The 25,934-nt window shown below is 34.4% G+C and overlaps 1 long non-coding RNA gene across 1 annotated transcript; it reads right to left on the bottom strand.

The window, feature by feature from the left end:
* Positions 1-498: 498 nt before the first annotated feature.
* Positions 499-15,776, bottom strand: LOC121421376. The gene is made up of 2 exons (XR_005970961.1): positions 15,461-15,776; positions 499-3,080 (listed from the first exon to the last, which is right to left on the bottom strand). It is a non-coding gene; the product is annotated as an uncharacterized LOC121421376 (long non-coding RNA).
* Between the last annotated feature and the right edge of the window lie 10,158 nt (positions 15,777-25,934).

Below are 25,934 nucleotides of genomic sequence, written 5' to 3'. Positions count from 1 at the left end.
GCGTTTAGACTTCAAATGTCACGATATCACATTCTTATCAAATGATTCTTGTTTTTGTTGAGTTTCTCCCAACAGAGTTAAAGTAAAACAACATTTGTTGCGTATATATGTGCATTGTTACTCGTGATTGTCCAAATTACATTTTTGAAAAAAAAATTAATGCCGTGTTAATCCTGTTTTAATGAAATATTTCAATATTATCTTCAGACCGGCGCTTCAAAAACTCACGAGTCCGAATTTGCGGACATCATCTAAATGCATGCATATTACAATGAAACGCATTTTAGTGAGAACTCCGGATTTCGTGAATACGCTGCCAAACATTTTTTTTTCGGTTTAGATAATCATTTGGTCTAAAAAAAAACATGGAAAGAAACTTTTAATAATCTGCGAACAACAGATTTTCTACGTTAACCATCCCTCTTCAGGTACACAGCCACACACATGCACGCCATTCCACTCTCAAGTATTTAAAACCATAATACATTTGAAAAAAAATTGACCAGATCATATATATTTAATAACACATCATGTACGATATAAAGAAATATTGGGTTTACATGAAAATAATAACACACTTTTACATAGAAAATAGTACAATTCTTTGATGATAAAGTTGGTTTTAAATAACAAATTGATATTTACAAGTAAATTGAGATGAGCTGTTTACAGGGAATCATGTTCGTATGCTCTAAGTTATGGTAAAATAACAGGGAAATAGCTATCAGTTTTTGCGTGTGGTAAAAGAGAAAGAAAGAAAAGTGTGCATGAGCATAAAGGGTGCCAGAACAGTCTGAAATACCAAAGGAAACAATCTGCAAACTACAAAACAAAATAAACAAGGGTACGGTGACAATTCGAACACACATTTATATCACTGATTCAGGAAACCTTTGTCTTTATGTTGTGTGTACGTATGTTAGAGTAAAGAGGGAGTATTGAATACCTATCGGTAAATCGCCATTGGTGCCAATCTGTGCCAAAGTATGAAACTAAAAGCAACGTAAGGTAACTTGTTAAGTAAAAACTTTAAAGAAAATTTGAATGGATAAAAACATTATGAATGTTTTGAATTTACATTGGTATTAAAATGACTCCCACGCCTTATGTCAATAACAGTGCCATGACTGTATTTTCACAAATGAATACCAGTTCCTTTCACATTTGTAAAATTTGGTTGGAATAACGGTACAAATTAAAACAATTTAACATAACAGAAATTATCCAACCCCTAGATCTTCAAATCATAATAAGCTTATATGCTATCATTGAACATTTTCTAAAGTGTATTCTTCTTAAATAAACGGCAAAGTAACAAGTGTTAAGACTCTAAGACTTTTTAGTTTATCTTTCCCAAATGGAAAGAGTTAAATATGCACAAAACGATTTATACAAGAAATGTATGTCACAAATTAAATACCAAATTTGAAAAAGAAACACATTATAATCAACTTAATCACAAAGTTATCCATGATTATGTAACATATTTTGATATGATTTCATGGCCATTATTATACGACTGTATACCACAAACCAGTTTGGACCAAATATCATTCATAAACTACTCCATAATATTTGTGAAAGGTGCAGTTGAGTGTGATACATCAAACACAAACGGGAGATGCATTATTAAACCTCTTTCCGACGTTAGTTCAGTAATACATGGTTTATATCGTGGGCATTTCGTGTGATATAAGGCAATACTAGCTAAAGTTAGGCATATACACTTCAAGCAATATGCATGCTATGTGGACAGAAAGCTACGTGCCAAGTGCTCTCTAGACCTCTCCAAAGAGTCCTGAGAGAGTCGTTAGAGTTAGGAATACACTCCCAATGGATTGGCTTTGCTGGCTGTTGACCACAGCTAGTGGCAACTTGTCTCAATCATATGTCGTTTTAGACTGTCTTTGTATAAAAAAACTACTTCATTTTCTTGAAAGGAGAACAACAGGAATAAATTTTACGCTGTCATGCCACGAAGATATTAATGCTTATTTTCTTTTCCGTTATTTTGACTATCCTGTACACCTATGGTATTCTAATACACTGATTATGTGAAGGAACAGCACAATCGTAGTTAATCAATATCGATAAGAAAGTAGATTTCAAAAAATAAGTTTATATAATCTGCAGATAAGGTAACATTGACAACCGTTGACGTCATCTCATTTCGACTGTATCGTAATCACGACAACGGATGTTCTAAAATCCTTCTACATGCCAACCTTTTCGATATTATACTAAAGTAATGGTAAGGAGCACTGCCAATTAAGGTGATCAGAGTAAAAAGCTAAGAAATACTATTGTGGTAAAAGCCGAAATTGGTTACAACCTACAATAATCAGTAGTCCTACATTAGATAATGTACTCCTAGTCTATATTCTTCAAGTCCGGCAAAGAAAATATCTTCCTTATGCTGACATGTTTTATATATAGAATTCCACTTTGAGCGAGTATAATCACCTAATACCTTTATTCATAATATGGGGATTAGTGCACATCTGACTCCGTTTCCCGAAGTATCATTCCAAATATACTACAATGTAAGTACACAGTTTTGGGAAAGGATTCGAAAATACTCAACCCTTTTTTAGTAAAGAGTCTTTAAGAATAAACATCCGCTGAAATTGATATATTTCACATTTTTGACAGTATATGTTCATATAGTAATTGGTTATTAGTTGTGCTACCTTTATATTATATTGCGTAATTCAATCTACTCCTTAACAGTAGTATCAATATAGAACGGTTAAAATGAGAATTTTAGTACCACTCCTGCATGAATAACACTTATTCCATAACGCCCAATGAATCAAATGTATACTTCGATAATTGCAGTTTTGTTTGCTTGTGTACATGTGTTTTATGGTCATCTCTTGTTTAAAAATAAAAATCCGAAAGTTCTGCTCAATTCTATCATCTCCTACCTTGCATGGACATTATTTGATTGTTATGGTCAATTAAGTTTCTTCTTGCGTTTGCCAATGCCTCCTGGTGCTTGTTCTTAAGGACCCTTCTAATGACATCCATTGAAACTGGTTTAAACGATTCCAACAAAAACCCAGATCGTCGGCTTCTTTCTGCAATGAAAGATATAAACAAATAAACAAAGCGGATTATTAGAAGATTAGTAATTCAATCTTAAATCCTTTCACATGCATACATTTTCACCTTCATTTTTGGAGTCGTTTCTATGGAACAATAATTAGACATTCATATGTTTACAAAGATGAACTTGGGCTGAACATGAAAAATAATCAGCCCAAAATGTACCTTTTAAAGAATTTTTAAACATATTTATGCTTACATTGAAGGGGATATATTTACGCTAGATATGGCCATTGTTTATCAATTTCCCATTTAATGCTTTGTAAGCTGAACTGTTGTCTTGATATTTTCTTGAATTTTGATATCCCGTTTGCAATATTCACACTGATGGTTATATTGTAGATGTTATCGGAGAATTCTAGCTATCATTGGTAGAAAGACTGCCTTTAGCCATGGTTGCTGACTCTGAGAATTTTCCAAGTCTGTATACACGCGTCTTTGGATATGTGTGTGTACGAGTGCACTTACACTGGCAATGCGGACTTGGACACATGCTTCAAATATACCGAAAACACACAGCGAACCGAGGACGTCCTCGGTTTGCTGTATTTTTCGGTACAAATTTCGTTGACCATTGTGAACGATTTTAATGATCTATATGTTCTTTCGTTTACACAAACAGATAAAAATAAGTTGATTAACAAAGATGATGATCATATAAGCTGTCCTCCTTTATTAATTGAAGTTCATATGACTCTATATTGACTAGATACCTTTACATAAGTCTTCAGTTGTGTAGTTTTAATTTCTTACCCCCCCCGAAATTGTGCACTCGACTTCTGCCCAAAAATGTGCGTCAGTTTTTACATGTGAATTGGTGTAACTTCAATTTAAATAAGGAATAAAAGTGACAAGCATATCGATGGGTAGGAAGTTGAATAGGAAATAACATGTATTAGTAGTATTAGAATAATAGTAGAAGTAGTAGCACTAGCAGAAGTCCAAGTGGTTGTAGATATAGACGTTATTTTTTTTTACATTTAGCAAAAAAATATATCTTAACCCTTTTGCAAAAATATTATTATATATTATCAATTTGGTAATGCATTCTAATTGCAATAGTGAATTGTTAGTACTTGGCACATTCAAATCTTATTTTCATAACCATTGCAATTACCAAGTTATTATTTAGTCGCGAGTATATTGACAACGTATATTTATTCACTCCTCTCAATTCAAATTCAAGAACGAAGATGAGAGTCACAGATCACAATTATATTTTGGTCAGTTTGCCTGAAATCTCTATATAATTATGTCAATAGTTTGGTATAGAGACGCTTCTTCCCTTGGTGCAAATTAAACACTTTGCTCTTTCGGAACAAAACCTCATACTAATGTATCTTCAAAGTTGTTTGCTCCTGCACTTGAGAGTTGTATTCAACAAATAAAAATAATTGATAGAAGAAGATATTGAAAGGGTTTCAAAGTACAAGTAACGGACGCCGAGAACCACTTTACCTCTCCGAGTGTGTATCTCTCGTTCAAAATCAAAAGTAAAAATTAAAATTAGCAACAGCCCTTCAAAAGATATGGAGTTGAAGAAAATACTGGGTAGATATGCATTTCATGAAATAATGTTTATACCTGCTATGTTTGCATGGCAACTAAAATACATTTTAGTGTCATGAAAACGATCGACTCATCTCCTTTTCACAAACGAGTAATAAACCAATATCATTATTTTGAGAGTAAACACACACCGGCATGGAAAATATATTAATAAGATCATAATGGATTTGATATCAGGGTCTAATCATGATGAATCCCTGCGAATAACCGTTCGATGTAATTAAGATTTCAGTAGGAATATCAATATAACGATTTTTATTTTTCGAGGTACAACTATCTAAAAGTGATGAGCTTGTACATTAGGGTGAAGCAGCGAGAGAGAGAGAGGGAGAGAGAAGAAAGAAAGGGAGAGGTTGAGATATATATATATATATTTAATTTGATATCATTTTATTGAAGTCACAATAAAGAAAAGAAAATAGCAAATTGTTGAAAATTTCATCAAAATCGGATAACAAATAATCAAGTTATTGAATTTTAAACTTTAGCATTATTTTGTGACAATAGTTATATGCACATCATCATGAATATTCATTAGGTGGGCTGATGATGTCACATCCCCACTTTCCTTTTTTCTTATGTCATTACATGAAATCATAATTGTTTAATTTTTTCATAGAATGTGTTAATAATGTGTCTCCTCTATAATGAAATGATTTGCAGCAATTAAAGATAAATTCCAGTAGTTGCAGTAAACACTGATTTCATGAGAAAGTCTGTAAAACAAGGCTTAATTGTCAGTATATCATCGAGGATCTAGATCTGGTACAGTTACATTCACTGAACTTTGTTAAATCTTGAAATCTACGCTGAAAAATGTTCACACCGAAGATCCCCAACACAGATAAGCGCACGTGGGACAATGTATAATTATTGCTTAGAGCGTCGGGCCCGACGCTCTACCCGAATCCTGTGCTTATTGGCTGATTTCTTAGCAATTACACAATTTCTTCCAGAATCCTTTGGCACATGCGTTTTATTTATACAAACAGACACTTTGGTGGTCATTTCATTGGATTCTGTACGAACTCATTTTGATGTCGTCACTAATACTAGCATTAACCTTAGATCCATTTTTTTTAAATTCTTGGTAGAAATATTTTTAATAAACCTGATTTCATATAATAAAATACATATAATAAAATACAAAAGAACAAGTGGGGATATGACACCATCAATTTACTCATTGAACATTCATGCAGACATGCCCAGAGTTGTTTCACCGGGGGTAGAAAGGAAGAATTAATACTCCTTTTGAAATAATGCCGATTGCTATTTAGAATATGACATAAAACCACAAATTAGGAAACGCATCCCATGAAATACCGCTGGATCATAAATGACTTCAGGCAGTAGGCTTTATCGAGGATTTCCTATGTAATATCACCAGAGGTGTTGCATTGGATTACATCGTTTGTGGGTATATGGGCTAAATATATTACTTCCGTTATGAACAGTGCGAAAAGAAAGAAACAGTTTTTTTAAAGAGAGATATTGCGATCGTCGAAAAAAGTCAACCAGCCACGTTATGCTCTAATCGTTTATTTGTAATAATCAAATCGGAATATAGTGTGGGTAAATATTTGATCAATGTGACGAGTTGGTAAATTCTGTTAAAGTGTAATTCATTATGTAGGTGTTTTTCCATGGATAACGACACACAAATTTTAAGTGATTTTTATTTCTTATCAATCCTGCATATGTCGTAATTATGAAGTAGTTCTTTCTAGATACAGTCACAATAGTAATTACTTCATCTATTTAAAAAAATCGACCATCTCCTTTATCTAACCGGAAAGAACATGTTCACTCATCGAAATACTGAAACCATCTCGATTAATGGAGTATTCTGATACAACATCCCGAAAAAATACCCTCATGAAAAACATTTTTTTTGCGGCAAGGTAAATTTACATTCTGAGAGTCTTTATCAAAATATCTGCATTTGACCATAAATGGCAGGATTGTATCTTGACCCTTGCCCCATTTAACTTTGTAATTACCATTAATATTAAATCGGAGTATTGTTTAATCTGCTATGACGTTTTTAATCACTTTCGTCACCTCTTTAAAACCACTTGGGAATAGAAAAAAACAAAATACCGTTAAGGGTAAATACGTTCAAGGTTGTATGACGTCAGGGTTCCCATCGATGACATGTACCCAATTTTAGGGCTGAGGTCGAGAAGTTTTGGTGATCGGAAATGAATATCAATGAATCCAATCTGAGAAATTGCGATAATTATTTTGTCAGTGTAACCCGATTCGTATCCTTAAACGGTCGAGAGACCCCATCCGTATCGTATGCTCCCCATCGATAATAAGATATTCTGAATGAAATGTACATCGGCAAAAAAAGCTTTCCGGGGAGAGACAACGACTTTGGGATAATCCCAGCAACAGGGGACATGAAACGGAATATCTAACCGATGGATACTTAACGAGACGCAAATTAAAGAGACTAGGGCAGAACAGCAAATGACGAACACGAGCTGCAAATTGGCAATCATTTCAAGCCTCCTTCAAGACCAATGGCTGGACTTCAATCCCTTGGTAATTATTCCTAAATGATTACAAACACCCAAACTCCCCTATGTTTTGACAACTCCAAGGTTTGTAAAAAAAGAGGTGAACATCCGTAATTATTACGACTGCCCAAAGAACCAGAGACTGCCCCGAGGTGAAATCTTATGGTGATAATTAGAATTTTCTGCTTCGGTTAGATAATTCTGTAGGAGTACAAATTCACACTCATCCTGCTTGCGAAATAGCCGTGTCGCAAGTAGCATCGCAAATCAAGAGCTCTATGAACATTTTGTAAATGTTCTTATTCTCTGCCACAGGTAAATCCTTACTCTATGAAAGAATACCTTGGCGATTTGCAGATTTTACTCAGGCTGTATATAATACACGTTTTTAATCTCATTTACCCGAGGAACGCGCCTCAAACAGATTAACGTCGAGTTGGCAGTGTAAGACGGGGAACTATATAAATCCGACAAACTAGTGAAATTCGACCTAAAAAGTGATTAACAGAAGATGGAATGAAAAATAGACACCATATTTTTGATTTGCATACTATCATATCATTGTGGTAATCTGAAAAAAGAATTATTTATCGCAAATGAACTATGTATTGCAAATATTCATTTCTAGATGCAGAAATATTGGTTCAGTAATCTCAAGCAATTACACCATATATACATCTGGTCGGAACTAGAAGAAGATTCCGCTACACAACGACGGAATACTCGAAAGAATAGTAATGAGACTATTGCCTCTTGCAGATAACAGTTAGACGTATCACCGATTCTACTATCGATGGTGTGGTGATCGATAGTCCTCCATTTTTGATTGATTTCTTTCAATCTGCATTAAGTGGTAGATCAATAAATGTCTTCACCCATGTTAGACACGTCACTTTTGAGACAGTTGCACGTGCCTTAAGGTCCCTTAGCATTCCCGATTGTACGTTGATTTCCGATAAACGTTTTGAGAATGACCAATGAAAGAATCAAGTTTCTCCAGTCTTAAGTCATTTTATTAAAAAAAGTAATGTGTCGTTATAGCATAATAAGAATCTATCACGGTTAAAGTTTTTACCATTTCCGAAATTATGATTAATACCCCCTAATTATGTGTCTCTATATTAATATACCATATCGTTAATATAAGGAGTTCTAAAAGTTAAATGATCCAATCTCTACACAAGCTCGATTAACTCGCGGTACTCAGTCATATCATGTCATACGAAAGTGTAATAATATTCATTTCCTTTTAATGATACTCCCATCATCTAATGCCCATCAATCATTCAACCAATCAAATATGAACTTTGTGATTCTTTACAGTAAAATGTAGATTATCATTTTTCAACTATCGATGGGCCTACCGAGGGGCAACTGAAGTTAAGATTTATTTCCTGGATATCAGTGGAATAATGAGCCAAAACTTTGAGGAAAAAAGTAAGCGACAACAAAATTTGACCCATTTTGAATCTAAAGATAATCATGGTAGATCTTTACAGAATAATAACAAAAATATGATTGCATTTAAAATTTCTCCCTTCCAATTTTTTTATTTTTCCTTTTTTAAAAAGTGTCTCCTACTATGAAAATTTAAAATCAGGGAAGGGTTCAGACAATTGGCGACATTGACGTGAAGAGTATCGTCCAGCTGACTCTAACTTAAACAGGATGAGAAGAAGAGGGGGTAAATATTTGTAACGAACGAAACAGGAGTTAGCAATCACCTTATACCAATATTTCAATATTTTCATTAGCCAAATGAATATATGTTCTAAGCCAATCAGATGCAATGATTCCAGTAGCTTACAACAGTTTGCCATTAAAAATCACCGACTATTTGTTTAATTAAATTCTCCTCAGGTTTCTTGATGTACAGCATTTCCACTCTAAATTTTCAACATCTCTGGGATAAACGTAGAAAGAAAAACCTGAAGCCAATATTTCTTAGAAATCTATATATAGATATACAATTTAAATCCTGACGATAGGACTTAATCATTAATATGTCACCAGAAAAAAGCAAACTATGTGGAAAAGCGATCTAGTCCTGACATCAAATTGAACCTCCTGGCATATGCCACAATCTAACAAAAAACTTTTAATTCCTGATATTACTTTATTACCAAGGAACATCCAGGTCGCTGATTTTATCTTGGTCAACTAATTACATCATTGTGGAGCATGCCTCCTAGCTGTTTTCCATGTATATCAAATTACAGTAAACTGATAAATGAAAACCCCGCGACATAACTGTCACCAATTATGTGATAAAATCGTCAAGCAAGTCATCTTCGGTAGCAGAACATCGTCTGTCCCCTTAGAAATGCAATTAGCGGGTTAAGATAAAGACCCAAAGATGCATGAAAATCAAGAATTTGATTCCTCGAGTGAAAAAAGAAACGCTTCTTCATCTTTGCACAGACCATACCTTAAACATTTCGCAACAGACGGTAATATTCTTGGTGTTATATTCCAAATTCGTAAAATGCTATAATGACTGATAATGATTAGTGAAAGGTAAATCACAGGATAAAATGTGTGATTTCCTCATCTCCACAAGGCTAAGTTTTGCTTTTTGCTGCAGGTTGACAGTTTTTTTTTATCTACATAACGACTCATAATGATCACTATTTTAAGGGATTCGCAAATTGAAGTTTATTGCTCTGTGTACTATCTTTGTTAAAAGTGCGATAAACCACCTTGACTATAAGCGCATTTTATTAGCGAAAACAAAAGCCATGATATGTCAAATGAATACATTTCTCGATTATAACAGTCAGAAGGGTGTGCAAAAGAGGCATTAAACGTTTGTTTAATTTTGTCAAAATCTAACCCTATACTATTCAATTTTAGATGTCACTGTTGTATGAAAGAAAAAAAATCCCCATTTTCTTTCGATTCGCTAGATATCTTGAACGAAAGGCTTTATTTTGGGAGATATAACATTGATGTGCAATTGATTATCTCTCAGCAAACCCAAGTTATTTAAGTTTCGTGGCGTATTAAAGTGGCTCTTCTTTAAACATTTTCATTCAGTTAATAAGGAGACTTGAAATTTAAGTCAATTACGGGGCTCTTCTTGTGCAGGTCATTTACATTTTCAAAAATCATTGTCCATTTGAATAGGGCCCACAATTAAATGGCCAAGTATTTAATGCGAACTTACCACCTCCTGACAACCAAATCGTGACGCGCTGATTAGGTAAAAGGCCATTATCTCTGATTATCTGTAATCAAACTAATCTCTTAATCTTCCAGTAACACATAAACAAACGAAATTCGATATCAATGGCATATATGAAAACGAATTCCATTTTGCATTTCATGTCCATTATCATTCTGTTTGCGATTCTTATTGCTATATTTGCGCACCTGACATTTAATGTACCTGTGGATCGAATGGTACGTTTTTCCCTTTTTCAATGCATGATCCGACTGATTTAATGGCACTAAGAGAGATATCATCAACTGCAAAAAGACATGTTAGTCCAAGTTCAGAGGAACCCTCATTTCTAGCTCGTTATATCGACTCAGAAATTAATGCAAGCAAACACCGCAAATGCACAACTAATTTCTTTGTGGAGTGAAAGACCAAACAGAGAGCCGGTTAGTCATAAGTGTCTGTCAGGTCCTCGTCCATTCGAGAGCAGATTGATGGTGGCTTTGAAGAGCAAAATAAGCACATGAAACAACCCAGGTAAGTAATCACGACTCCTACTAATGTGTGAACACAATACGAACGATGGGAAGAGAAAGGTAATGAGACAATGACAATGGTAGTGAGAGAAGGGTGGGAAAGTAGATTTGCATGGCAATGGAGAAAGCGAGTGGGCGGGTGAATGTGTGTTTTTGAGAGAGAAGTGAGAAGTGGTGCCTGTGAGTGAATGAGAACAAAAAAGAAAGATGATAGAATTGGAGATTCAGGTTTTAAAGAGGATGCAAAACTCCATAGTTTTAGGCATATAGTTTTAATTCTAATACATCATGTCAGCATACGTCATCGATAAAACAGGGCTATGAACTGACTCAGACATAATGACTATCGGGGACAGTCTTACAAAGTAATTAAGCATAAAACGAGAACAGACAATAATGATGTTCATTATTAAACACCATTAAGCACGACCTGTGTGACGTATATTAATCTTTTTCTTTCGTAATCAGAAATAATAATACGAGATCTAATCTAATTTTTTTATTGGGATTACACCGCACTTTAGAGTGTGTACTTCTTATCAATATTATTTTTTTTGCTTGATATCGCTTATTTCGGTATTTATGTCTTGTACATAAATGCTTTAATGATGAGAAAAATGATGGTTCATGAGGGAAATGGTTTTTCAATTTTCCGGACAATGGCTTGGGCAAAGACAAAGATGGGAAAGATGGAAGTCGTATTTTGACACCTACAGTAATGATGACCTTTTGTTTGTCATCGCTTTTGCAATCCCAATTTCCGATCTCAATGGACCATGTTCTTGTCAAGACGAGATGTGTATTCTATCTTCGTAGTAAACATGACAATGATGAGTCAAATTACAGAGGCACAGGAAATGTGATATAGTTTTTAGCTCGAAGTTATTTTAAAAGTTACTTCGTTGCAAATACACTACGATGTCATTCTTCAATCAATGCATTCACCAACAATGACATCAACGAACTGTTCCGAAGTCTTCCAATGACTTCAGTGAATTGAAACAGTTATTGTGAAATACTACTCTGTAAAAAATATTTGGTAAACTTTTAACCAGCTCGAGGGTAATGATGTGTCTAACCAATTTGGGGCAGTATTTTACCCAATGCGGGAAGCATATTGTTCAGTATAAGGTTAAAAAAAGGCAGCAATTACTCTAGAATGGGCAAAACTTTCATCACATTGAATAAATAAAAATGCCCAAAAGAAATGCCCAATGTTGGTTGGACACATAATTACCCTCATTGAGCATTTTCACCGAATATTTTTCAGAGTGTACATATACCATTAAGTTAACGAAGATATACTTACTATATAATCATGATTATACATATACGAATATGTATATCAATATATAGGAATATGTTTATGTCTCCCTTAAAAACATTTCTGTTCATGACTTGTAGTTTATTAGAAACTAGACAATAGTTAAACGATGGAATCGTACGATATGTTGGTAGAAACTTTAGACGTTTCGTTTGGGTATTGAAGTAATAATGGAGGTAGAAGTGTTATTCATTGTGCATATCCTTTATTTCATGTTGCATTTATTTATTGTGACAACAGTAGAAGCTAGAACATGTTTTAAATCTCAATACCTGTTGATTAAATGAAATGCACCAAACCACATCCTTATCCGTGGTCAATTTAGCTGAGCAATAATAGTAAAAAAGACTTGATTGCGGGGAAAGCCTCGCTGGTATTCATACCACACAATGTCCTCATGAAACTAGGGCTAGTTGTAATTTATTCTTTAAAGGAGGAAATGTCATCCCGGTTTTAGATTTGAACGGCAGTGCACTTGGCATCGAATAACTTCAATTAAAAGCCTGACGGTCTAAATGGCTCAAAGACAGATCGATGACAAATCTTGAAAGTGATAGATTTCAAACCGTCTTCAACATTTTTCAACTTTTCGAAGAAGCAGTAGGGAAAACGATCAAACGGTGTGGTCATGTAGAGTCAGAGTCGACACGGAACATTCTACCTCCTTGATACTTTTTGACCTATAAGAGACATGATAGCTAACTGATTTATATTCCTTTATGTTTTTATGCATCCATTCATTTATCCAGTAATAAATCATCTATTTTACACCACTTATACACACACCCACCCACACACACACCCTCACACTATTTATCAGTTATGTTTCTAAACATATATCTATATCTATCTATCTATGCTGATTTATTCCTTTACTTATCAATATTTATTGTCATTTCAATTTTAATATTCATTGACCAAACTAAATGATAAGGTGTAAATGATACAGATTTTATCACCATTATTATCAATTTGCGTTTGACAACGGTCATTTTTGATATGGTAAAAGGATGCTAGATTATTGCATAGTAAAACATTAAATTATTTGTCCGTCCGTCCATCATTCATTCATTCATTCATTCGCCTTTTCCTTAAGTTAGTAATACATGAATGTCTGCATTTCTTTATTCTTCTGTTTATTTTGTAATATTAATTTCCTTAATCTAATCGATAAAGTAAAAATATCTTTGGCAATGGATTATTATATGTAATATGCAGATGTACACTCTAAAAAATGAAGTGCTAATTTAGCTCTTAAAGAGCGTGTATAGTGACTGCACTTCGGAGTGCTGATTTGTTTAGTTCAAATTCATTTTTTAGAGTGTAGTAAAAGGGATGTTACATGATTACATAGTAAACGTTCATTTATTTATTTATTAAAATCTGCATTTCTTTATTCATTTTATTATTTTATAATCACCTTTTTATCAAAGTTGTTCATTTTCTGCAAGAGCTTCTTTTTATTTTTCGGGGGGGGGGGGGTCATTAAATAAAACATCCTTCTGGAGCACAACTCGACTGATAAAATATTGATGAGTTAAGAAATTAAAGTAAGACATCAGGATTTTGGATAAGAATTTCTTACCCGTACAATTCTTTTTTTCTTCATATTTTACACCATTTTATTACAATAATGATGTAAGAAACAGCGATCGTTATGCTGTGATGATCATAATGAATATGATGATGATGATTATGATAATGATAATAATAAGAATGATAAATGATGTTGATGATAATGATAATGGCGATAATATTGATAATAGTGATACTACTACTACTACTACTACTACTACTAATGATAATAGTAATGTTAATAAAAGATAATTATACAACTCGTTCACTGATTCTATGATCTACATACACACAGTTAATATATAGTAGAAAAAACACATTTTTTAATGGTTATTGAGCTAACCTTTTCCATACCACAGCAGCCTCCAATTCTTATTCAGGTCCTATTTTCTTTAACATGCAACATGAAACTGTAATTGTTCTTCTCATTGACTTGTTTGTAACTTTTTATTCTCAATGTATTTGAAATGCCTACTAGAATAATAATGATATATACCGTTATACCGAATTTATTACTTTTTATATTTTTTTTCGAGATCACCGAACTTAAGTTACTACCTTTTCAACACTCGGCGGATAACGCGATGAGCTGTATTTTAATCAACGAACAGTTTGACAGATGCACCAACCTGGAAAGCTCAAGAGGATGTATTTTGGAAGGTGCTTTTCTTTACTGACAGAAAAGTAATCGATTTTAATCTCAAGACTTTTGTCGCCCAGGGCTTCATTTTCGTTGAAAATTTGCAATCGCGGAGATCTGTGTTCAAGAATTATGATGTATCGTTTTTCAGGGCGACGTAGCGTGGGTTAATACTCGCAGCTATCGCTTATTTCCCGAAGGAACATTATATCCAATTGTTTTTAAATCGACATTGATACACCTTTGTCGTGTCATGTAAGGGGTAATATAACACTACACAGCAAATTATATTGAAAGTGAGATCTCTGTAAAATATGGACAAATAGTCTTACTTCCCCCCCAACAAACCTTGAAATTCAGAAGACAAGATTAAAAAATCATAATTCAATTAATATTAGTTTACAAGGTTTTATATTTGTACACAATTCATCTGTTAAAAAAGAATGATGAGAACGTTAGAGTTCAAATTCAAAGTATTGGACCATGGACTAATATAGATTGGACACACAACAAATTTGTCGGGAATATGTGTCCTTGCCTCCAAATATTCACAATCAATTGGTTATAATCTGTTTGTTTATTTTTACCAATATACACTCTAAAACACTGAATAAAAATGTACCCAATATTTGGTAGAAAGAGAACATGCATGTTTGATTAGGTTTTTTTTTACCCCATATTGGGCTAAATGCATGTTTTAAGGGTAAATTTCAACGCAACATTGCGTAAAATTCACAAAATATTTGGTATCTGTTTTCCCAACTAACCATGTTCCCATTTTACCCAGTATTGGGTAAACCTTTTTTAGAGAGTATTTGGTCGGACACATATTCACCAACAGTTGAATAAAGTTTGGCCAATCCCTTTTACTAGTTTTAAGTAACGTGAGTGTACAGGCTTATTTTGAAACTTATGATGTTTTAATTTCATCCATCACACTAGGTTACCTACTTTTGTATTAAGACATGCAAGTGATTATACATATATCTTTTTTTTATTTGGTGGAGTATGTCTACTCACCCATATCATTATAATTATCATCATAGAGTAACTCCGGTAATGTCTTATCCGGTGAGAGGAGGGCACGGAGCGTGAGGTAATTTTCAAGAGAAGAAGATGGCGATAGCTGACGTGAGCTCTGATCTGCAACAGGTTGGCATTGTCCGAAGCGAAGGAGAAGACAAGCTGCAAGGAGGATGGCTCTACTCAGCTGGCAAAGTGATCGCTTCATCATGGACAAGTGGAGACGCGATAGTGTGGAAGGGATGTCTTTCAGAGTATGTAGCCGGCGTTTCTCTGCTCAAGTGATTTTCCTCAGCGATTTGTGGCAAATCTAAGCGGTCTGAAAAGTAAGGAAAAATGAAAATTAGAGGTTTGAACAAGGCAAACTAGCAATAATTTGTCATTAGTGCATCATTATGGAATTCAAATGTATACATGAAATTACATTTACTAGTTGATAAATTGCAAAGAAACATTTGCGAAAAAATATGACTGGTTGTGTCGTATATGTCGTAAGAAAATTCTGGGATGTTTGAATACTGAATCAACTCGTTTTATCCAGAGATTTCCTTATTGGCATTGGAGCAAAATAATTTTATATAGACGCGCATCCTTTTCACTAGGAAAGCCATACATCCGACGGAGCCCCAACATGCCCAAGGCCATTGTGGGATTCAAATTATAACTTTAAGAAAGAAGTAAACAAGAATCCACTTTAGGTCCATCACGTCTGTAAATATGTAACTCGAGAATAATGCCCCTTTTCGAGGGGGGGCTAATTACGTAGAAATAATGTAGAACGCGACATGGAAATATCGAAATGATTATTTTCAGTTTGAAGGAAGACACACACATGCGTTTCCTCAGACGTTTACATCCATACCCTTACCCTGCCCCTCCACACAAACACAAGTAGAGAGGGAGAGAGAGAAAGAGAGAGGGAGGAAAGGGAGACAGAGAAAGACAGAGGGGGAGAGATGGGGGAGGGGTGGGAAATCAGAAAAAGGACAATAAACGCATGTGATGGAATGTACGAATTTCGGAACATTATCACCATGATACCCAATTATGGGACAAATTCTCAAGGGGTAATAAGGCGAATGGAAACAACCACTAGAAAAGCAACCTAACTCGCATTACTTAACTCACCACAACAGAAAATCTGAGATGAGCTCAGCACTCTCTACATGAAACCACACATCGAGTGATCAACTTTCTTCAGAAGAGTTTTAAAATCAAGACCAGTTCTGTCAATAACTACGATTCACCATGACTTGATTTCAAAGCCCAAAGATTCAAATTTTCTTGACCAGAAACGACTCTCCCGCTTAATCATTTTCAGGACATTACTCTCTGACGTAAATCTCACAGGAAATTATCATGAAAATCGGGCAGATAGTGCCATAAAATAAGGCATTTTATATACTAAACTTTATTTTTCCTACATCATAAAATTGAAAATGCTTTGGGTATTGCTAGCAATATGAGCTCAGATTATTAATTGTATAAGAAATACAAAACAAGTGCCCCCGAAGCTCACTCTGTCCATTAATCATTTCGACTGTTTGTCCATTTATATTGATACATGGTATTAGCATTGTAAAAACTCGAATTATAAAATCTTATGTATTGTAAACATTTTTTGATACTTGAATAAATCATGTATGGTGCAGGACTCGAGCCTTTCTGATTAATACCCATGTGCGTAATTTTGTTGTCATCCCACCAACATAACTAACGGGTGACGTCACGATAATTTGATAGGGAGGGGCAGTGGCATATGACCTAAAATGTGACGTAATATCTAAAAGAAAGAATTATAGGCATATTATGTAATCATACCACGCAAAAAATATTTTCTACTCTTCTTCTGCCTTTCCTTTTTCCCCTTCTTTGGTTTCGTTTTCCTCTTTTTTTTTCACTGTATACTTGAATGATCATTGGGAGCTGCCCTTGCCTCCCTCGTGGCGCCGCTCCTGACAGAACCAACTTCCCACCAACAACACACTTTTTTATTTGAAATATTACGTAATATCTCTCGGCTTGGATACATCAGTTTCGTTTGTGTGACTATTGCCTTTAAGCAAGATGTTTTTATTTGATGCCAACATAATTCCTTTTCCAATAAAGCAAACGTCATTCGGAAGGACGCGCTTTCTGTGATAATAGTGCATATTTCAACATAAAGGTTTGGATATTATTATTTCTTTTTATAGAGCGATTATAAAACGAGAAGAGGAGTAATGGTTTTCACTTGGTGTCGTGCGCACGTGCAATTCTACCATACTTCGTTCCGCTGTTTGGTTACAGTGTTGACAGGATGACATTGATCTTTTCCCTGAAATAATTTGCAGACTCTTTCCCTTAAAATATGTCTTTTAACTATCATTAATCAACCTCAGGTTAAAGCAGAAAGGGAATAGGGTTGTCTGACTTTCCATTTCTGGAGGGAAAATACATTTAACTTTCTGTTCGAAACAGTCTAATTCACTCCTATGTCAGTATTTGGATTTCTATACTTTTATTTGAAATTGGACGCTGTTTGAACACCCCCATTATGTTCAAGACCTCAAAACTATTCTAGTTTCCTGAATAGTTTTACTTTATTAATGGTGTATGCTAGTAATATATCGCATCCATATTATCATGACATGCATTGAAGTGATAGTTGAGCCGAAATATTCTGAGAAACAGTTTTCCTTAAACGATTCTTGATTCTATATCTGCATGTCTGCATAACTCAGGGAGAGGGAGATCAATCGCTAATAGAAAATGATGTAAGTCTGTTTGATGCAATTTATATTGTATCATTTTTTAGTGGAGGTCATAGAACTGTAGATAGAACTGAGAGTAAGCTTGTAGAATATTGTGGTATCACCTGTTGCTGTTGTCTCATTTGTCTTTTAAATTAGATTTAAGTTGAAAACTGTAAACCCTTTCCAATGAATGAATCTTTTATTACCTTTAGAAACGATTTAAAAAGAGAAGAAAACTAATATTGCCAAGTATCCACAAACTTAAGTCCTGCAAAAAGTTACTGTTCTCTATTTCACAACGTCTGCATGTCGTATTACCCAAATTAAACCAGTCCTTTAATCGGAAACCGTATTCGCGGATGCTACATCATTTAAGTACACCAATAATAGCAGCATCATTAAACAATTTCAGGGCTCTTCAAAACATTGAAGAAAATGAGTAAATAAGAAAGAGAGATATATAGAAAGACGGAAAGATGGAGGGGAGACAGGGAGGATAGGATGTTTCAAGGCGTGATGAACGAGAAAACAAGATCCGAACCACATTGAACATTATTTTGTGCACGAATTCTTGGAATCAGGGGCGCCATTCACCATAGCGGAACGGGCTGTTGTCGGTGTCGTCTTATGTACAACCTTCTGTTTTTCGTTCCATGTTTGTCATTTTGCGCTCGCCATTGATCAGTCTGTTTTCCCCATTCCAGTTGACGCAAACAAAATAATGACTCGTTTATGATATGAAACCCACCCACACTAAAGTTCTATTGTTTGGCTACAACGTCCACCCACGGGAAGAGGTTTGAAACTTAAAACGCAAGAAAGTCAACGGTTAGAGATTTATTTGTATTTTCAAACGTTATCATGAGTTTTCATGTATCGTGACATTCAAAACGTGTTCATTAATTTAAAAAAAGAATATATATATATCCTTGTACTGTAGACGTGTCTGGGATTATTTACGGCATAATCTCCGTTGACTGTAGACTCAGAACCCTGATCTACTTTTGCCCATAGTCATTAAAATTGACAAAGATATCTGAAAGCATATCCTGTGTATCCTGTGTAACAACTTTTACTAATAAAACTATCCAGGCTTTATTGAATTAATGCACATATATTGCACATTGAATACTGTCCATTCTGAAGTTCCTCTGATGACTATTCGTTGTAACAATCTAAGAAAATGAGTGACTGCTTTATTGAAACGTCTGGCATTACATAAATGGGAATAGAGAACAGTGGTAGGCGAACCATAATTTAAGGCTCCCCATAAAATAGATAAATAAATATATATATGATAAATTATAAGCTAAACAAATCATACAGCAACCTATTGCAAGTATATTATTACGAAATAAGTTTTCATTGTCACAGTATATATATGTATATATAAATATACTTCAATACTGAATATCTAAAGACAAAAATACGAGGAGTAGTATGCACCCCGCAGGGCTAAAAGGATGCAGATGACTACTTATATCATCTCACCCATTTCACATCGTCTTTGAAGGAGAACAGAAGCGCCATTAATATAGGAAACCATTATGCAAAATTCAAGTGTTTCCTACGCCTTATGACCTTAACGAATGGCTATTTCAAGATAACACTCTCATGCAACCACGAAGAGGGGGGGGGGGGGGTAGAGGGTTTTAGGCTTTCCGTTTTGATTAATCTGTCATCTTGATTACAAACCAAAGGTATGGTATAATATTTGTCTTGTCAATTAACTACATATTTCAAATTATACGAGGATTGCATAAAAAAGTGTATACAATGTTTATTCCATTTCAAGTTTAAGATGCAACTAATGGGTCTTTAACGTGCTCGTGCAGTGTGTTTGTGGGTGTGGACATGTAATGGGCGTTTTAGTCGGTTGAAGCCTTTATGGTAATAATTGTTCACAATATGAAACTTAGAATTTTTATTTAAACAGAAATATAAAGGTGAATATGGAATTATATCAAATAGACAAGGTCCACATAATTTTTTTATTTTTATGAATCTTTAACAACCCTTTATTGCATGAGTATTTTTGGTGAGTGTAAACCCAGCTTTAATCTTGTTCTTGCCTTTATATAACTTTGTTTTAGAGTTGAAATGACCGAGCTCTTCAGTCCCATGCAGAGCTAGAGGCATAGGAAGAAGGCATAGGTCGGGAGCATTCACCTATGGAACCGGTAACCTAATTCCATCCATTACGCCTTGTTCGATCCGGACACACACTTTTTTGAAACTGGATGCACTCCGACTTCCCTTTATTACTTCAATATAGAACTCATCACGAGCACTTAAAAATGTTGATCAGAGACGGCGTGTTTGGACCTCAAAGGACGATGTAATGATAGGGTAAGTTTGCCCCGCTCTCTCTTTTCTCCCTCTTTCCATCACACTCTCTCCCCTCTTTCATTCTCTTTGCTTTCCTTTAAGTGGTAATTTTTTCCTCTACGGTCAGTATCTATCTACATCATTTACTACACCAACGGTCCCAGTCATTGTGTTTTATAATGTTATGAATTTACGAATTTTCTTATAGGTTTGAAATTTTACCATCCATGCGATGTTCCACAAAGATTTCAGTACGGCTAACGTCTATGCTTAGGCTCCAAAACGCACATGTTGATCATTGCATAAGCTCATTAATATTTACCCGACATGGTCTGACCAATACGGTGATGCATTCTATACTACACGCAGTCGGGAAATTTTAAGTGCAAATTATTAGTTACACTTGAATAATTATGACCCTTTCCTCTTTTTGCTATTCAATGATGGAACTCGGTAAACCTTACAATTTTATCTTCAAGATAACAAATACACTTCGGCAACTAGATATTGGTATTTCAATTAGTCCATGGTGTGCACTCTTTGATCTGTACATTTTCTAATGAAGAAAAAACTATAAAGTATTCATATTTCATTAAAAGGCTCTCTCACCATTTCCCTCTGAAATCACAGACATGAGAAATTTGAAGTACATCTACATCTCGTGTGCTAAATGATCGCCATATCGTTTTCATTAATTGAAAGCGTTAATGCATTTCTATTCATTAAAAGTATTGGATTCTCGGACAGAAATGTAGAGAAAGATTGACAGAGTAAGCGATAGGGCCGATGAGAGGGAGGAGAGAGAGAGAGAGAGAGTACACGAATGAGAAACTAGCGAGAATGAATAGTATTCAAAGACATTGAAAACTAACAATAACGACCATTCCATTAACAAGTATTTACAAGCCCTTTCTTGATTTGGGTCTCTCTCTATAATGTTTATGATGTAAAGAAAGAGATGGGGCGCCCTGTTAATTAGATCGTTGGTTCTACCTTCATTAAAACTGACAAGAAAAAATAATTAACAACAAAATTTCAAATTGATCACGGAGAATTGCCTCGGCCAAGGAAGGGCGCCGTAAATTGTTTGGAAACTCTATACCCTTCTTCTTCTACGTTGTTGCATGTACTAGTGATGACTGTTGGGGTTCGCCTCATAAATTCATAGTACAAGTGCAGTTATCGTGGAGTGTTTATTGAAACACGAGAAGATTAATGTCTGCAAAGAATATTCTGGAGGGAGAAAATTCAAAGATTAACCTGTCAATCATGTGAAAATATGGAAGAAAAGAAAGCAACCAATGCATGCGGCTATCATATTCAATAAAAATAAATACGGCATAATAGAGCAACGAGGGGCCATATGCAGCCATATGATTATATAGATTATATAAGAAACTATTTTTGTTATATATTTGTGCATTTTACATTAAAACGGATAGACTAGTAGGACCCAGACAGATTAAGTTAAATCTATTTGTTTTCTTTTACATGTATACTAGGTATTCAAGCTCAAACAACATCACGAATATATAATAGTTGATCAGAGTATCTCTAACGTGACAATTTGTCCAAAGCCACAGTGATTTGCCTAAAATGTGTGTCGAAGCGTGTCGCATTATGTTACATTGCTATAATCTAGAAATTAAAGACTATTATTGATATGAGAAGATTCATTTAGTGGTAGAATAGACATGTCAAACAAAATGTTACACATTTATAATTCCTAATTTACTAATTACTGATAAATATGAAAAATCTCATTTCAGGAATACATACTTTTCTTTAGAATTCATTGATAAATACATAAGTAACTGAAATGCTTTTAAAGGTGAGTAAATTATAAACCTCTATTCTCCAATTTTTCTCGAAAGTGTGCCCAGCAATTCAACAATAAAACCACATTAAAAACGAAGCCTCGGGTTAAAAATAACCTTGGAAATAAATAAATCTAGAATTAAGTAAGTTTCATAGAACATAATCCTTCAGCCAGGCTTACAGCGGTTTGCTATATTTATTTCTGAATTGAATTTCTTTTTTTAGTATACATATCATTCAAAGAGTTCTGCGTCGGCGTCAAATGTAAGAAACAAATGAAGATTTTATTATAAAAAACACCGTATAAAGAGACATAATCTCTCTATCTCCTTACGGCGTTTTTGTATAAAGTCCACATTTGTTTATATGAACACACACGCTTAAAGTGGTGTGCTTCCCTATCTGCTTAAAAATGATTTAGATTTTACTATAGTGGCAAACTTGAAATTCATAATTACACTCGTATATTGCAGTAATAAAATGATCGTGTGATTTGTATGTTAATAGCAGGCAGATAAAATGATTTATACTGTCCAGAGTGATGAAAACCGCATTTCCGTTTCAATGCTTTGAACAGAAAAATATTCGAATGTTATCTCCACGGTATTTTACTCTTTACAAAATGTATAATATCAGATGCATAATAGCTTATTTGATGAAATGTTCATCAGAAGATAGTGGTCGAAGAAAGAGAAAAAAACCTGACAGAACACCCCCCTTACTAAGATGACTGTGTTCTTTCCTTCAAAATTGATCAGTAAATAGAAAATAAATCGGATAATCCCTTGTATTACAATAAGGAAGATTGTCTATCTGCAATTATTATTCAACCACCTGCGACCAAGGCGAATACAAGAAACTACATTGTAAATCCTACAGGTACAACTTATCATAGGTAATCCAAGGATTACCTATGATAAGTTGTAAAAAAAAATCCCCAACAAAATGACAAAATATTGTGTTAAAGGATGAGTGTTCATGTATGTTTGTTAAAAAGACAAGATGATTTGCTTGATTTATTGGTGTATTTCCACTCAACATTCATGACCAGTGTTTCCACAGATCCAAAACAAATTTCCCGAAACTGAATATCAAATTTCCTGAAGTTCATAAATATTTCCTAAAAATTTTCAAATTCTATTTTTTAACGAACATCTTACAAAAACAAATCGTTCTTAAACGTGATCCAAGTGACCAAAATCAAAGGATTTAACCTTTTTGCTGAATGCACTTTTTAAAGACAGCAAAAAAAAATGAGAGCGCGAGCAGAAAATTTTTAGCTACGGATAAGGCAAATTCTTTAAATACAACATGAATATTGAAAGTTGCTAATTGTAAGTTGCTAGTTGTAATTTCTGATATCCCGGAATCTCATGGAAATTGTTTAACATCCAGAAAATTACCTAAAAATGATCCGGATTTCCCAGAATTCGGGAAATTTCCTTCAAAGTGGAAACACTATTCATAGCATTGTGCGATATTATACACAAAAAAAGATGCATGATCTCTTTTAACCCAATATGTGTAATAGCGAATAGTTAGTGGTGACCGAGACCTTGAGTCATAATATATTTTTTTCAATCAATAATCAATTTTTGTCTACGTCTTCATTTTTCTCATTGACCAAACGATTGCTCATTTTATTTCAAAAATTGATCCATATCTAATATAGATATGAACATGGGATTTTGCAAGAAAGTTAAGTTGCATTCAATCAATCAATCAATCAATCAATCAATCAATCAATCAATCAATCAATCAATCAATCAATCAATCAATCAATCAATCAATCAATCAATCAATCAATCAATCAATCAATCAATCAATCAATCAATCAATCACAATCTACGTTAGGAGCAGACCTGCGATCAAGTGCAAATTGCTGCAATAGGGAATACATCTTGTAACCATGTTGTTATTTTTTCAATTATTTTTATTTTTATTACTAGTATCATTTATTCTAATTTGGTTCACTCTTTCGTTGTTACCTTCGATATTTTGTATAGCCTCCTTTTAAACTGTCTTCCGTCTCTCCTTTATACTATAGTATTGTAATATACGTATTGAAACTAAGTTACGGGGGCTTGCCTCCCATACAAGCTTCGCTTTTCTTGGCAAGCCCCTCCGTTCTGTTTTATATAGTTATTATAGTCAAAGTTACTTTAGTTTGCATTAGTTCTCATTGTTTATACCTTATTTCGATTGATGTTGTACTTTAAATTTGACTATGTATTGTTTGATTTTGTTGTGCTTTGTGAACGGAAAATGAATAAATCTAAATCTAAATCTAAAAATCTCTAATATTTCCCCTAATTTGCAAACGATTTGCATTATTTTGCAGCTGCGAACACAATCTGCAGCCCAAGACAAGATTAACGGGGACAAAGCGTAGGCCTGTTTTAATGCTAGAGTAGATTGGAAGCGCAGTGGTGTGGCGGTTCTGACTCTCGCCTTGTAATCAGAGGGTCGTGTGTTCGAATCCCACCATGGCCTAGCGCCCTTTGGCAAGGCGTCAGTCCACACATTGCCACTCTCACCCAGGTTCTAATTGGGTACCGTACCGGTAGGAAACAACCCTCATTGTGGTTGGTTTAGCAAGTGTGCGCCTAACAGGCTGCTTGGAATGCTATGAATCCAGTGACCGGGTAATAATAATTGTGAAGCGTTTTGAACAGTGACTGTCGTAGATTGATTGATAAAGCGCAATAGAAATGCCAACTATTATTATTATTATTAGAGTAAGTTGGCAATATTCCATATTTTGTCGTATTATTCCTCCATAATTTAAATTATCATAGAAAATTGCACACTGAGCATTTACCCACCCGATAATTTTTTTCCTAAACATTGCCAACTTTATTTCCACAAACAGGCGTTCCTCACTAACTGAGGGCAAGGTTAAACTGGACGAGTTACTAAAGTTTAAAAAATATTTGATACTTCATTTAACGAAAAAGGAGAGAATAACAGAGTGTCATCAGTGATTTGCGTATTGTGCATTATAAGCGAAACATTAAAATGTCATTTTTCTTATCCCCTCCTTATCATGTTCCTAGGAGCCTGATTAGGTTGAAAAGGTTGCGGAAAAAGCAAACATTTCTATTTTGGTCCGTGGGGAGGGACAAGAGTGCTCTAATCTACATATTTCCAATCAACAAAGCTCCTTTTATATTTATCAGACACACATTTTGATCAGTGGCAATCATAATGCGAATTTTTTACTTATAATTTAGTAGCCCGTGGGGAATTTTCATTTCAAACAGCATCAGTCATTATTATCTTTAGATTATGATTCTCATTGCTTATCACGATTTTGAGTTTAAGCATTCGTTGGAAAACTGATTGCTTCACTATATCTTGTCGATAAAACCATAGTGTAACAATCCGAAATCAACTACTAAAATAAATACATTTGAATAAAATCCTTTAATCAGTCAATCGATTTTTTAGCTATATTTTTAGCTACTATTTAGAGAGGAATCCCGTTGCCGCAAATAGGCATACATTATACTCTAACTCAATTTGTTAGCGCGTTGATTTTTTTCTTCGTATGATATTTCGTGTGAGCGCGGAAAACACATTAGGGTGTT

This window comes from Lytechinus variegatus, chromosome 1 (genome assembly GCF_018143015.1).
Source record: "Lytechinus variegatus isolate NC3 chromosome 1, Lvar_3.0, whole genome shotgun sequence".
In the NCBI taxonomy this organism is placed as follows: domain Eukaryota; kingdom Metazoa; phylum Echinodermata; class Echinoidea; order Temnopleuroida; family Toxopneustidae; genus Lytechinus; species Lytechinus variegatus.
Note: the sequence above shows the minus strand (reverse complement) of the source record. Positions and strands in the feature narration are given on the sequence as shown.